Genomic DNA, 14,217 nt, shown 5'->3' with positions numbered 1-14,217 from the left:
CACAGGCTTTGCTGGAGAAACCTTCAGCTCAAAGCTGAACCCATCTGAATATTTGGCCCCCAAAGCCTCCAACAGCAAGGAGATCCCCAGGGATGAGCATCAGCATCACTGAGAAGGGCAGGATCAGGAACCTCACCCTCCCCAAGATTCAAGGAGAGATGTTCAATTCAAGTCAAACTGAGTCTGAAATGCAAAGTCCAACTAAAAAAAAAAAAGAAGAAGAAAAGAAACAATCAAAAAAAAGCCTAAATTTCCATGAGTTTTTTATGCTTGATGCTGATCCACTGCCATCCTGATCCAGCATCCCAGAGAAAGAACCCCTGAAGAAAGCTCAGGGGACAGTTAGACTGCAGAGGGAAGCCAGCCTGGAGCCAGACAGCTTCCCTTGCCCTCCAGTATTGTTCTCTCCTAAGAAAGGAAAAAAAAATAAGCCTAAGAGCTGAGGAGGAAGGAAGGGAGATTTGCCTGTGACACAGCTACAGCCAGGCTGTGGAGCCAGCATGGGGCAGCCACAAGGGAGCAGAGGAGACATCAGTGTCTTCTGTGCAAAATATCTCCTCAGAGATGCTCAGCTGCAGCCATGCACAGCCATGTACCCCCAGCTGGGTCCTCCTGGCACCTCGTGGTCCTGCCCCCCTTGTGCCCACTGCAAAGCAGCATCTCCCCTAGTGCATGTCCCTCTCCCATCTCCCCATCCAAGGGCACAGCAACACCCTCAGGACTGTGGTGCCTGTATTTGCAGCCAGGTGAGCTGCAACACGGCTTCCAGCATCTCTAGATTGAGCCTCTTCCAGCCTGCAGGTTTTATCTTCTCTTCTTGCCTTTAGGAGTGAAAAAAACAAAACAAAACAAAAAAAACCCAAACCAAACCAAAAACAACAACAACAAAAACCAACAAAAAACCCCCACAAAAAACAACAACAACCAAAAACAAACAAACAAACAAAAAAATAAACCACAACCAAGCTATAGGTCTGAATTCTGTGATTTCCCTGACATGCCCACATTTATGGCTGGTAACAGGGAGCCCACCTCCATCATGCCCCAAAGCAGCACAGGCATCAACAACAGTGCAGTGCCATCAGCCCTCAGAATCCCTCCAAGCACAGGCAGTCCATCAGCCCACACTTGTCTTTGCTCCATTTAGGATCTGCTCTATTTGATTTGTAGGTTTAAAACCTAACTCTGCCCAGGTAGTTCCTAAATCTGCAAATATCCATGACCAAATCCAACAGCTCTGCAGCTGCAGGAGGAGGTGGATGGGTACATGAAGGAGTGCCACGGCCAAGTGCTCTTGGGCCCCGAGAGCATCCTGCTCACAGCAGCTTCCAGAAGCCCTTTAAAGGTTTCCTGCAGCACGTGAAGTCTTCTGAACTCATCCCAGCCCCTTGTGGCCTCTGTTCCTGACCCCGGGGCTGGATAAAGGGTCTGGCACTGAGCCACTCCAGAGGATTTCCACTGCCTGCCAAGCAGCACCATGGGGGCAACTCCTGGCCACGGCTGACAGCAAGGACAGGGGTCCATCTGCAGGCCAGGGGCTTGTTATAACCACCTCCCTGCCTCTACCTGCACAGCTGACAGGCAGCTTGGTCCAGGGCTGGGAGCAGATTTAAGTCTCCTCCAGCTCAGCTTTATGCCTTATACCTCGGAATTGCATCTCTGGGTACTGCTGCAGTGATGGATGTGCCCTTTCCCCCAAGGTGACCATGCTGGGGGGCAGCAGAGATGCAGAGCAGGGCAGAGGGTATCTGTTAAAGTCAGGAAACCATTTCTCCCTCTGCACCCCATGCTGATGCTGCCCACAGGCTGTTCCTGTCTGTGACACAGTCACCTGCCTTCCCCTGGCACCCACACTGCCCAGCTCAGGCACCAGCTGGTTTCCTGGAGGTGCTGAGCAGAGCAGTGAGCACGGGAAGGATGCCCTCACACCCCGGCCACCACTGACCACAGCACTGACAGCCACGTGTCTGGGGCAAATGGGGCTCTGCTTCTGCAGGCAGAACTGGGATGTGCCCCCTGGTATGCCAGGATCTGGGTCGGAGGAGAAGAACATCAATTAATCCTCCTCATTTCAAAACCTTCAGATCCCCCCCGAATCACTGGCTACAGAAGGAAAGGGAATGGTTGTCCTGATCCCTTGCCTGCACAAGAGCACCAAATGCCACACAGCAGCATCACACAGAGGACGTGCTGGTTGGCACTGCCATCCTCAACATTAAATTTCCTGCGGGGGAAAGCACTGGCTCCCCGAAGCCTCTGAGCCGAGTGGTGGAGCCGGTGCCGCGCTCCGGGCTCCTCTGCCCCCTGCCTGCCGCAGGAAACAGCCCGTGCTAAATGTGTCCGTGGTTTTCCACATCCGCATCCTACCTGCCTGAGCGTGGGAGGGGAGCTGCTGGCCAAGCATGAGACCTCCGTGACAACACTCGGTTTCTAAATTTAGCAAAGGGCTCAATGGGACCGGATCAACGTGAGCTCCTCCTGCCTGAGAAACTTTGGTTCTCTCTTCACCTGTCTGCTTAAAAAGTGCTCATTTTCCTCACTCTCAGCAAAGAGCAGCTGAGACTGAATCCACAGTCCACATGCTCACTCTGAGTGCTTGGGTCTCCTAAGAAAATTCAACATAAAATGACAAAAACTGGTCCTGGGCATGTTCAGAGTCCAGTCACACTGTCGTGGGAGAATGGGTAAGTGTCATATGAGGCATGAAAAGACATACATAGAAACAGGCTGGTGAGGAAGACTGGGGTCAGTCTGGTTCCTGCCAGGTTCCAGCCACTGGTTGTCTCTTGGCCTGGCACAGGAACCTAAATGAGCAGAAAATCACCCCTTTTCACTGGGGTTGTTTTCTGCCTGCTTTGCTCCCAAGGGTGAGGGTACCAGGGCTACCAAAGGAGGAGGAGGGATGAGGATGGGAAGGCTTGGACCACATCAGCCCCAGTTTGGAGCAGTTTGGACAGCAGGGCCACATTTGCCCTCTCTGGCCACAACAGACAGGGCTGCCTGCCCTGCCCTCCTGGGCTTCATCAGGACTCTCCTGACAGCCACTGGCCCTGCAGTCACCCCAACAACAAATTCAACCCCAGTCACATGGAGGGGGAGAATTTGAAGCCTGTTGTTTAGCCAAGGACTAAATTCTGCCTTTATGCAGAGCACAGACAGTTGCCTCCTGTGGACATGGAGGCTGCTCCCCAGTCAAGGTGCCTGGGGAGGTTTTGGGTGACATTAATGAAGCCAGGCTGGTGTATGTCCAATGACCTGATCTTGGCAGCTCTTGTGCTGAGCAGGGAGTGTCAGGGAGCAAAGACCCAACCTAGGCCCCTCTGGGAAGGCTGACCATGGGGGATGAAGCCCATCACCTGGCAGGGAGCATTCCTTGAACGTGACCTAGGAGCCACGTGCCACTGCAGGGACACAATGACCCTCTGGAGCTCCAAAGACACACTTGGGTGAAAATCCATTTTAGCAGAGGACGTGTGGAACTACAGGCACAGTTCCACATGGAGACCACAGTGCTGGTGTGAGATCCCTGGGAGATGTCACCCACTGACACCCAGAAACCTGGGGTGTGGCAGGATCCCTGTCACTGCACCAGGAGGTTTCTTGGCTTGCTGAGACAGGATCAATCCCCACTCCCACCGTGTGCCTGCCTGCCCCACTGTTCCCAGGACACAGCTGCCATAAATCCCCTGGGAGACCAGACATGGCACACTGGGATGTGGTGCTGTGATGCTTTGACAACTCATTCCCTGGAGAAGATGGAGAGAGATGTCCCTTCATCCTCTGCTTTCAGGGACAAGTCCCTTCCTGATGGATCCTTTGCTGTTGCCACCCCTTCTGGTGGCACAGGGCTAAAGACCTGGCGCCTGGCTAAAGACCACAGGGCTAAAGACCTGATTACAGACACCTCTGTGCTTTGTGCCCCTAAGCCCTGACCCCCCACGTGCCAGACAAGCCCCCCATGCTCAGGGCTTGCCCAGGAGCTCTGGGGGATGGATGGCAGGTACAGAGAAGTGTCTGAGCTGCACTGCAGCCCCCCTGCTGCATCCACGGATCCAGGCAAGCCAGGTCCCCCTCTCTCAGGTTTGAATTGCTGCCCTGGGGTCTCATGCACGGACACTTATCCAAGGGGACTTCACTGAGTCCCTGGACCAGACTTTCAGCATTAACTGTGCCTGGTCCTGAGATCCCAGTGCAGCAGACAGGACTTGCTGCCGACCCAGAGGAAGGGGAGCACCAAATATCGAAACCCCCCTCTACAGACAGCCCTCTCTGCCTTCCACACCTCTCCCAAAATGACTGATCCCTGTCAAAAGTAAGGAGAATTGTCCCCATTTCTGGGGATGGAATCTCCGCTGGTCCTTGTGGACTAACTCAGACCTTTCACCTGCCCAGAAGGTTGGAGTGGGACCCCCCCAGCCTGGCCCTGGAACCAAAGGAGGGACCTTGTCCCAAAGCAGTTTGGATCCGCGCTGCACTCACCTTCCCTTGTGACCTTCCAGCTCCCAGGAACACCGCTCCTTTTAGGGCACAGGACCTTCCCGGCAGGCACATTGGGAGGAGGAGGAGGAGGGAGGAGGCAGCGGCAGGTCAGGCCCAGCTGAGTGCAGCAGGTGAGATCTGGACGCAGCGCTTCCTACTGATCCCTACAGCAGACCCCTACAGCAGACCCCTACAGCAGACCCCTACAGCAGACCCCTACAGCAGATCCCTACAGCAGATCCCTGCGGCATCCGCGCCGGAGCCCGCACACGATGCTGCCGAACTCGGGGCTCGCTCCTGCTCCTCGTGCCTGTGCCTGAGCTGAGCAAGGAGCACAGCTTGGTACCCCCAGGAAAGCTCCCGGTCCCAGCCCTCACATGCCCGCGGGGCGGTGGTACATGAGCTGAGGGAAATAGGGCGGTGCAGGGTGTAAAACAAAGCCGGCAAGAGGCAGCAGCCTCTCAGTTCCCCGATCACACCCGTGGGGGTTTCTCTGCTTTCTGTCCCCCTCCTCCCCACTTGGATCTCTTCCCTTCCCTGCAGCAGACACATTTCATCCCATAACTGGTTATTTTGCTGTCTGCCAGCTCAGCAAGACCAGAGACTTCTCTGCATTCATCCCACTACTTTGCAGAGCTGCAAATCTCCACTTCCTCTGTGCAATTCTTAAAATACCCATGGCATCAGCTGGATTTTATTCCATTTGCAGGGAAAAAAATTTAAAAGGGAAGGGAGAAAAGTCACATTTCTCCCTTCAGGTTTCAATAACTACGAGATTTATAGTGAAAAAAACCTTATTGACTCAAAAGCCACCTTCCCCAAGAGTTTGGGGCAGTTATGAGAACCATCTGGTTATATTCTTAGAAATAAAGAGCTTTGCACTGAAATTACCCTGGAAACTGGCTGATAAACCCATGGATTGAAGGGCTTTGCAGCCTCATCCTCCTTTTCCAAACTACCAGGGGGCTGGAGACAGCATGAGCAGGACCTGGCTGAGCACCAATCCCTCCTCAGACCCCTCCTCTGCAGGGCAGCAGTCGTGGGGACCCAGAGGTGGGGAGCCCCTGTTTTTTGAATCAGGGTGGTTTTTTTTATTTTAATAGAGCAGTTTTCTGCTCTATTTGATCTGAGATGATACAAGATGAAGTGCTGTCCCCTTTCAGGGTCATGTCACTGGGGCCGGGATCTTCCAGCATCTGCCTCCCTCCTCACCTCTCCATCCTTCCCCTGCTCATCCCACTGAACCTCCTTCCTCCTGAGCAGAGGGTCTCCATTTGCTCTGGCCCAGGTGTGCACAAAGAAACAGTCACCTTCCTCCAGGGCTGTCCTCTCCCCTGTCCTCACAGCCAGGGATGGTGGGGACACCACACTAATGCCCTCTCCTTTCTCTGTCATTGGCAGGACAGACCTAAAGACCCTGTTGTGAGGTGGGTCTCAGCAGATCACACATTAACCTCTTTGCTTTTTGGATGTGTCTGGAGGGTCCTGTCTATGGCTGGGTGGGCACCACCAGGTTGTACAGACAGCAGATCACTGGCCCCTGTAGGATCATCAGTCCCTACTGCACAAAGAACCGAGCTGGGCTTCTTGACCTCCCTGAAGGAGGAGCCATGTTCACTCAGCCCTTGTTAGATTGCTCTAAATATATCATGGGCTGGCACCCTTACTGGAGTCAGACTCCATCCCCTGCAGTCCCAAAGGTCCCTGGATCAGGCTCAGGACTATGTGGCCCCATGTCCTGCCCCAGGGAGGGCTCACCTGACCACGTGCCTCCCAGCACCCTGAGCAGCTGCAGCCCAGGCAGAGACAGCCAGAACCAGGTATGGCACAGCCACAGCCTCCCCACCCACGGGGATGGGGGATTTTTGGAAGAGCTGCCAACACACTGCCAGCAAACACCCAAAAGCCTTCACAGGTTGCAGGCGAATCCAGCCTGACCAGCACCAGAGCTGAGACCTAGGAGGCCACCTGGGCCATGTCCCAGCCCTCCAGCAGCCCACCTCCCCCTCCTGTTCCATTCTGCTGACATTACAACAAGCACAGCCAGGCACAGCCATGGGGTTGCCTCCTCTGCAGGAACAATCCATCTCTGCAGGAAAGCACATCCCCATCCCAAGAAAAGGGTGTTTCCCCCTTAGCTCCATGGCAGGAGTTGAAGCTCAGCCCTTTGTGAGGCCACTGGGGTGAGACTGAGAGTCCAACACAGAGGAACAGAGACATGTCCATCCAGGTGAGTCACTTCAACCCATCGTACTCAGTGGAGGGAAGTGACTCAGCTGTCCCCTGCAGGCAGTCAACGAGGGGATGCACAGCCCCTCAAGAAGACGTGCTGCTCTGTCTCATGGGCCTTAAAAAGCTGTGGAAATCACCAAAAACCAAGCCCCCTAGACTAAGTGAAACACATGAGACACAGACTCAGCGATTCAGAAATATCTGAAGCCGTGAAAGAAAACCTAAAGCCAAACCTCTTGGCAGTGCAAGCAGGGTTAGCAGCAAACAACAGGCTCCCTTGGGAAGCTTGGCTGCACTATCCTGCCCCGTTCTCCAACGTGTCCAGGCGTCCTCTGCTGCCTGGCACACCCTGCCTTGGATCCTCGGTGCCACTACCTGGAGCTGTGCTGACCACAGCCAGCCCTGGGGGATGTCCCCTCTCCCACCTTTGCCCAAGGGCAGCAGTGACACAGCAGGGCAGTCCCAGCCCGTGGAGCACACGTTTGTTTTCTTTGAGTTATATTTAGTCCCACTCTGAAGCCAGGCTCTCCACGCCTCCTGCAGCCCTGTGTTTAGTTACAAATTCACTACACGGGCACATCTAAGGTTTCCTGTGGTTGTTTATCAGCTCCACTACAAGCGCTCGAAGAGAAAAGCCGGTGCCTTGCACAGGCACAGAGCGTGCAAAGCTGCTCCCCTGGCCGTGCTCTCCCCTCTCCCCCATCCCACCACCAGTAATGCCCCGATCCCAACTCTTCCCATCCCGAAGCAGACAGCCTGGCTGGCTCCCGGTGCAAGGAAGGATCGTACCAATACCATTGTCAGCGAGGAGCGAGCTGTTCAGTGCTGGAGCGTCCTGAAGGGAGCCGCGGTGAGTGCTCAGCCGCAGGGCACACACACGAGCACAGCGTTTCGTCACGGGGTGACAGATGTCCCGTGGAGCAGCCCAGAATTCACCACCCCCTCGTGCCTGCCCTCCCCCTGCATTGCCTTTGGGTGAGACTGGTTAGAAAGCAGCACATCAGAGGCTCTGTCTAACGTTACACAGCTCGGCAGTGGCCGCCCAGCCTGTGCTTCCTTCTGGATCCGGCAGCGCTGGCTGGAGCACAGGTTTCAGCTGGGAGCCAGAGGGGGATGTGTGGGCTCAAGGGCTGCTTCTCCCAAGTGAACCTGAGGGTCTGGCAGTGCATCCTCTGGGCTGCTCGGAACTGCAGCTGGCAGCTCCCAGAACGCTGAGCAGCTGCTCCTGTGGAGCCAGAATCATCCCTGGCAGCAGGACAGGCTGATGCTGCAGGGGAGCCCATCAGAGGTAGGTCTGACATCCTGTTTGCACCCTCCTCTTAAACCATGTCCATCTGCCAGTGGAGCAAATGCTATTTCTGGCCCTGATCCCTACCTCCAGCCCAGCTGCACAGCTCAGGTAGGAAAGCAAGACAAATGCAGCTTTCCAGCTTCCAGCCCTCCTTATTGTCCAGCAACAGCAGCTCCAGGCTCCCCTGAGGACCTGAGCCTTGGCCAAGGATAAACACCAAGGGCAAGGATGCTCCACCTCCCCTTCCATCAGCCACCGAGAGCGAGGGGGTTCAGTTCAAATGAAAACTGAGCAAAACTTTGGTTCTGAAACTCAAACCCCACAGAAAGATCACCTGTCTCCCTTCTGTCCCCATTCAGACACACTGCACGAGCGGAGGGGACCTGCAGAAGAGGTGGAGGGACCACGGGTGCTGTGGCCCAGCCCAGAGCCCCCCTTCTGGTCTGATTTTCAGATTTAGCTCAAAACCTGGCAGGGCCTGCTGTTTCAGACAGCTCTGACATGAAACCAGATGCTCTCCCTCGGGCTCTTACTGCCAAGGAAAAGCATCTTGAGCTCAGACTCTGCTTTCCAGCATCTCTTTGCGGCGCCGCTTTCCTGCTGGTTGCTCTGGCAAGACATGGCCCTGCTAGGAGACCCGTGCCCATGGAGGGACAAATAAAGGATGCATCTTGGAGCCATTTCACTAATGAAACACCTTTCCAGCTCCTACTGCAGAGGACTGTTCATCAGCCCATCAGGACTGAATGAGCCCCAGAGCCCTTTGCTAAAGCTGGCGTGGAAGTCGAGCAGCTTCCTGGACACTAACGGCCCTTTGGAGACTTCCTTGCCAACGTCACATTTCATTCTTTCTAAGGAAAGAAACGAGTTTTCCGGAAACATCAGCTTTTTAGATTTAGCATCTCTTTCCATTCCCAGAGACGGCTTTGGAAAAAACAATCAGAGGGAAAAAATACGTGTGATTTGAAAACCAGTGCCAGGTTTGTGCGCGCAAACAGCCCAGAGCTGCCCAGCTGAGGGGGAAATAAAAGCAGGCAGAGCTCAGGCTCCCAAACGTGGCCAGCCTGGGAGAGGCCAGGCAGGGAGCTGGCTGCTTTCCTGGGGTGGAAGAGGCTGTAGGATGGCAGAGCCATTCCCTGCCTCCATTCCCTGAGCAATACCTCCCTCGTACAGTACCTTCACCAGCAGAGCCACTGGTGGTACAGTCTCTGCAGCCTTAGACATACTCTGTGTCACCAGCTGGGAGAGAAGAGTTCTGAGTAACAGCAAATCCTTATAGAACCATGGAATGGTTTGGGTTGGAAGGGGCCTTAAAGCTCATCTCCTTCCACCCCCTGCCATGGGCAGGACACCTTCCACCAGCCCAGGTTGCTCCAAGCCCCATCCAAGCTGGCCTTGGACACTTCCAGGGATGGGGCAGCCACAGCTTCTCCATGCAACCTCTGCTAGGGCCTCACAGCTCTCACAGTAAGGAATTTTTTCCTAATATCCAATCTAAACCTACTCTCATTCAATTGGAAGCCAATCCCCCTTGTTCTGTCATTCCGGATCCTTGGAAATAGTGTCTCTCCATCTTTCTTGTTGGCTCCCTTTAGGTACTAAAAGGCTGCAATTAGGTCACCCTGAACCCTTCTCTTCTCCAGGCTGAACAAACCCAGTTCCCTCAGATGCCCCATCCCTCTGATCATCTTAGTTTACCCCTCACAAAGAAATTTGGGGTTCAGAAACATCAGTTTCAGGGTGTGCTCAGGATTGTTTGCTGCAGAGCCAGCAGTTCCCTCCTGGCTGCAGGAGACCCTGAGCAGGGCAGGGCTGGTACTGCAGCACTGGGGGGCTGTTCCCAGCAAACTCTGGGAGCGTGGCCACTGGTAACACACAGGTACCAAGCTGCTTCACCTGACCACCGGTCCAACCTGGCCACCAGACCATAAGAGACCTCCATAGGGGCACCTGTATTCAGAAGCCTCAGTGGTGAATCCAGTGCTTTTTATGATTTAAGCCCTTTGTCCCCAGATGATGTGATGGTGTCTCAGTGCCCAGCTCTGTGCAGGGACACAGGATTGTTCTCTCCACAGTGGAGGAGCTTCACCCAACCTCTGCTGGAAGCTGCACTGAGGTGGCCACACCTGCCTGACAGTGGAGTGGAGGTCACTGGGACTCAGGGAGGGTACAAGGTGATTGCCCATGGACTTGGGGGGTCATATAAGGAGGGTGACCAGAGTCAGAGTGACCAAAGCAAGCTGTGTGTGGCACCTACCCCTGCTGTCAGCAGATAAGCAGGCTGGTGGTGCTCTCTTGGCACTGCTCTGGCAGTGGGGATAGAATGATGTGACAGCTGCTGACAGGGCTAACACAGAGCACAGAGAAGATTAGCAAGGAAGGGATGGGTATATGGTGTTGTACCAGGAAGACAAGGTCAATAATGAGATTTGATTACATGGTACAGGCAACAACAGAAACCTCAGCTTTCAGTAGGACCACAAGCACCCCTGTAACTCCAGTCTGGTTTGGAGAACCACAGCAGAGATTCACTCACAAGCAAAACCCATCCCAGCACAGATCACTCATGACAGCAGCTCCCTTGGAGAGCTCCTGCCCAAATCACATCTGATGAACAGGGCTGTTTTCAAGGCATGTCACACCTCAAAACAGAAAGACGTGACTCAGCCAACACAGCATCTGCCTTCAGAACAGCCATTAACACCAGCAAAGCTCACCAAAGCAAGAAAGAAACTGGGAAAGCAGCTCCTGAGAGCTGAGTAGGAGATGTGTCAGCATTAGGAAGGCTGGGCACAACTACAGTGAGAGTTCTCTTGGGTCAGCACTCTCCCAAGCACTTGGAGCAGAGGAGCTCCAAGTGAAAACAAGAGTTTGGGTGCTGGGGAGTGGTGCTGCTCCTACCCACATCCCAACAGGCAGCTGCCACTGATAAAGGGTGGTTATGGCCTGTCATAACTGCAGCTGTGCCCAGCCCACGTATCACAAGGTGATGGGGAGGGGGCAGTTCTGAAGGCACCGGTGAGATGGTGCACAGGGCAACCCCTGCCAAAGGGGCCACACACAGGTTGTACATCAAGATTCTTGTCACCTGTGGAGTGAGTCCAAGCAGGACAGCTCTGAGACAGCTCACAGGATCCCCGGGGGAAACCATCTGAATCAAAAGAGAGAACGTGGAAGCTGCTCCAGTGGGGATGTTCAGGTTGGTGCCTGGCAATGGGGAACAGTGGCCAGTCTCCTTCCCCACAGCTCCTCCACGAGCAGAGATTATCTTATTTTTGAGACAAAAAGGAAAGCATTGTTCGTGTCACAGAACAACCTGAACACTTGGTCCAGGACACTCCTGTAAAACCACTGGTAATTGCCCTGATCCATCTCACTCAGGGCCAAAAAGTCTGATTTGAGGCCAGCCAGTCAGGAATATGGACAGGTAACAAATAGTGATACCTCATAGCTGTATTTCTTTAGGAAGCAGGGCTAAACCCCAAAATATATGGCAAATTATTTTAAGGTAGAAACACCATCAGAGCTGATATTACAGCAGCCCCCAATACCTGCTGTCAGGGCAATCCTGTGCACTGGAGCCCCATCTCAGGGCCAGCAGGGAGAGCCCCCAGGACAGAGCTCTGCAAAGGCCCAGGTCTGGTCAGAACAGCTGGAGGCTTTGAGGACTCAAACTATTTCCTCAGGTCAAATTAACATTTGGGAGAAAGCTGTGCAGCTTGAACAGCTTCATGTGACTGAGCACAGGCTGCTCATGGATTTTGCCAAACTGACCCATATTTCCTTCCATTGCAAATGTAGGATGTACCTTTAGCTGTAAAGGCTGAATTGATGTCTTGTGGATTTGGGCTGCCAACAGAGGGACTCAGAAACATTGGGAAAGCCTTGGGAGCCACATACTCATTCTGTAACCCCAGTACCAAACAAGTACACACCTAAAAGTTTGTGTAATACTCAGAGGTGATAAATCAGCCCTTGAAGCTCAGAGGAAGTTGTTTCTGTGTTCAGCCTTGGTCATGAAAGAGAAAGAAAAAGTGCTGCTAAGTTGCACAGACACTGGGAGAGCTCCCGTGGGAGTCAAGAATATCCCAGGGAGCAGTCAGGGTGCAATGGCTCAGTGCCTCTGGTGCAGACAGAGAGTGCAGAGGAAAGCACTCAGGGGAGGAGGACTAAAACGTGCCTGTTGCACAGAGTTGGCTTATCTACATTTTGTGCAGTTTTTTGCTTCCTTTCTGGCCGGGGCTCTGCGCTCTCCTCGTTATCGCCGCTGCCATCGCTCTTTATTGCCCGTCACTGCTGCAGCGCCCGGGGCCCCGAGGGACAGCTGAGGCACCAGGCCAAGGGGAGGGGAAGTTGGGCAGCCGCAGCACTGCACAAACAGCCAGCTCTGGAGTGTGCACCACGCCAAAATCCCCAGCACAGGGCTCCCTCCGGCTGGGTGTACGAGTGCTGCCCGCACTACGGGACGAGGAGCTGGGATGGAGGAGCCCCTGGTGATGGCTGGGAGTGGCACGGGGCAGGTGACTCTCTTCCCTGCAGCTGGGAGTTGTTTCACACAGAGCAAAATGAACAAGCATGAGCTAGTGCTGAACCAGCCCCAAGTCAGTGATGTAACTCACCCATCTGGGCTGTCTGTGCAGGGGATGAGTGAGCAGCGAGTGCCCGGGGGCCTGGAACGATGGCCAGAGCAGTAACAACATCAAAACTACCCGTGTCTTCTCTGGGGCTCAGGCAGCAAAGTTCCCACACTCCTCCCTGGGACAGGCTCCAGAGCAAACCCTGTTTCCCCCCAGGATCCTGCTCTCTGGCAGGGTGCAGCAGGAGAAGCTCTCACAAATATTCCTCACAGCACATTCCTCATCTCCAGCACCATCGGTGCCCCCTCCCCTAATTCTTCCTGAGAAAAGGAATCAAACTGCCCCTGTCCGTGGCTTTCCAGGTTCTTTGGTCCACCGGGATGCAGCACTCATGCACACACCACCAACCTCAAAGACATAAAGCATTCCCCAGTCACGGGGGACCAGCAGAGCAGCAGGTGCCGCTCAAGGGAACAGGGAGAAGTTAAGGCAGAGGAGGAGCAACACAATTCCCGTGCACAGACCCAGGAGCAACGCGTCCCCCGGAACTCTTACCTGCTTCTTCAGGGCAGGCACCGGGACCCCAGCGAGTCACACACACTCCAGAGGTCCCGTCCAGCGCGGGGGGCACGGGAGGGTCCGGGGGGGGGGGTCACCGCAGGGGCTGCTCTGCCCGGAGGGGAGGTCGGTGGGGGCCGGCAGAGCGTCGGGGCGGCTGCTGAGCTCTGCAGCCACTTCAAAGTCTGCACAGCAGAAAGGGAAGCGACGGGTTATTTCAAGACAACTTCCTCTTTCACAGAGAAGTCCCCCAAGGAGAAATCTGTCCCCGCGCAGGTCGCGCTCGCCCGGCGCTCTCCGGACGCGCAGGAGCAGGCGACAGAGGGCTCGGTCCTGCCCTGCCTCCGATCCCCACAAACCAGCCGTGCAGGTCGGGCTGCTCTGGGACGAGCCTGTCCCGGGGCAGCCGTGGGGAGCCCTGGAGCCCGCACAGCCCCCGCCGTGCGCCGACCACCCCATGCCGGGGCAAATCCGGCACTGCCGCCTCCCAGCTGCACACCCAGGACCTTGGAATAAACAGCGTTGCTACGAGAGACGAGGAGGAGTCCATCCAAGAGGACAGTTTTCCAGCTCCCCGTTCCAGGCACAGTGTTCCGTGCCTCTGCCAGCACCTCCTGCCCGGAGCATCTCGGGCACATCTGCCTTTGCTCAGTGCCAGCCCCTGCCTGCTGCCAGCTCCGGGATGCAGCCTGGGCAGGGGATGCCCGGCCCCTTCTGGAATGTGTTCATGGAGAAGTTTGGCTTTACAGTGACAGAGGTGTTGGTTAGAGCGGTCTGGCTGTGCTCAGCAGGGTGTCACATTGTCACCACTTGTGACTCGGTGACAGGAGTGCAGCTCCCGGGATGAATCTGAATAGGGCCCTGGATGAGGCTGCTCAGGGCTGCTGAGGTCTGCCGACGTCCTGGTGCTCAGTTAAGTTTGGGATGTGTTGGCATGAGCCCAGGCTGGCATATGGGAGGAATGCATGGATACAGCACACAGTCCAAAGCAGGAGATAAATGTTGATCCCTATGGGATGTGGGTGCAGGGCTGGGATGAGCCTGCCAGCTCTGTCGTCCCAGAGAGCTGCTGGAACACAA

The 14,217-nt window shown here is 55.0% G+C and overlaps 1 protein-coding gene across 2 annotated transcripts in view; it reads right to left on the bottom strand.

Annotated features, from left to right (window-relative positions):
• The window catches only part of PIK3R6 (phosphoinositide-3-kinase regulatory subunit 6), a 37,497-nt gene extending 23,767 nt beyond the window's left edge, over nt 1-13,730 (bottom strand). Inside the window, exons 1-2 of one of the 2 annotated variants that reach the window (XM_039390344.1) lie at nt 13,644-13,730; nt 13,135-13,322 (exon numbers count right to left, since the gene is read on the bottom strand). The gene's annotated coding sequence lies outside the window, so the exon portion shown is untranslated. Of the gene's footprint in view, nt 1-4,479; nt 4,658-13,134; nt 13,323-13,643 lie in introns of those variants that run through there. The other variant, XM_027742293.2, reaches the window with a different exon arrangement.
• Nucleotides 13,731-14,217: the final 487 nt, after the last annotated feature.

This window comes from Pipra filicauda, unplaced genomic scaffold (genome assembly GCF_003945595.2).
Source record: "Pipra filicauda isolate LSUMZ 115617 unplaced genomic scaffold, ASM394559v2 scaffold80_size11013439_pilon, whole genome shotgun sequence".
NCBI classification, from domain to species: domain Eukaryota; kingdom Metazoa; phylum Chordata; class Aves; order Passeriformes; family Pipridae; genus Pipra; species Pipra filicauda.
The sequence above is the reverse complement of the archived record's forward strand: the minus strand, read 5'-3'. Positions and strand labels throughout refer to the sequence as shown.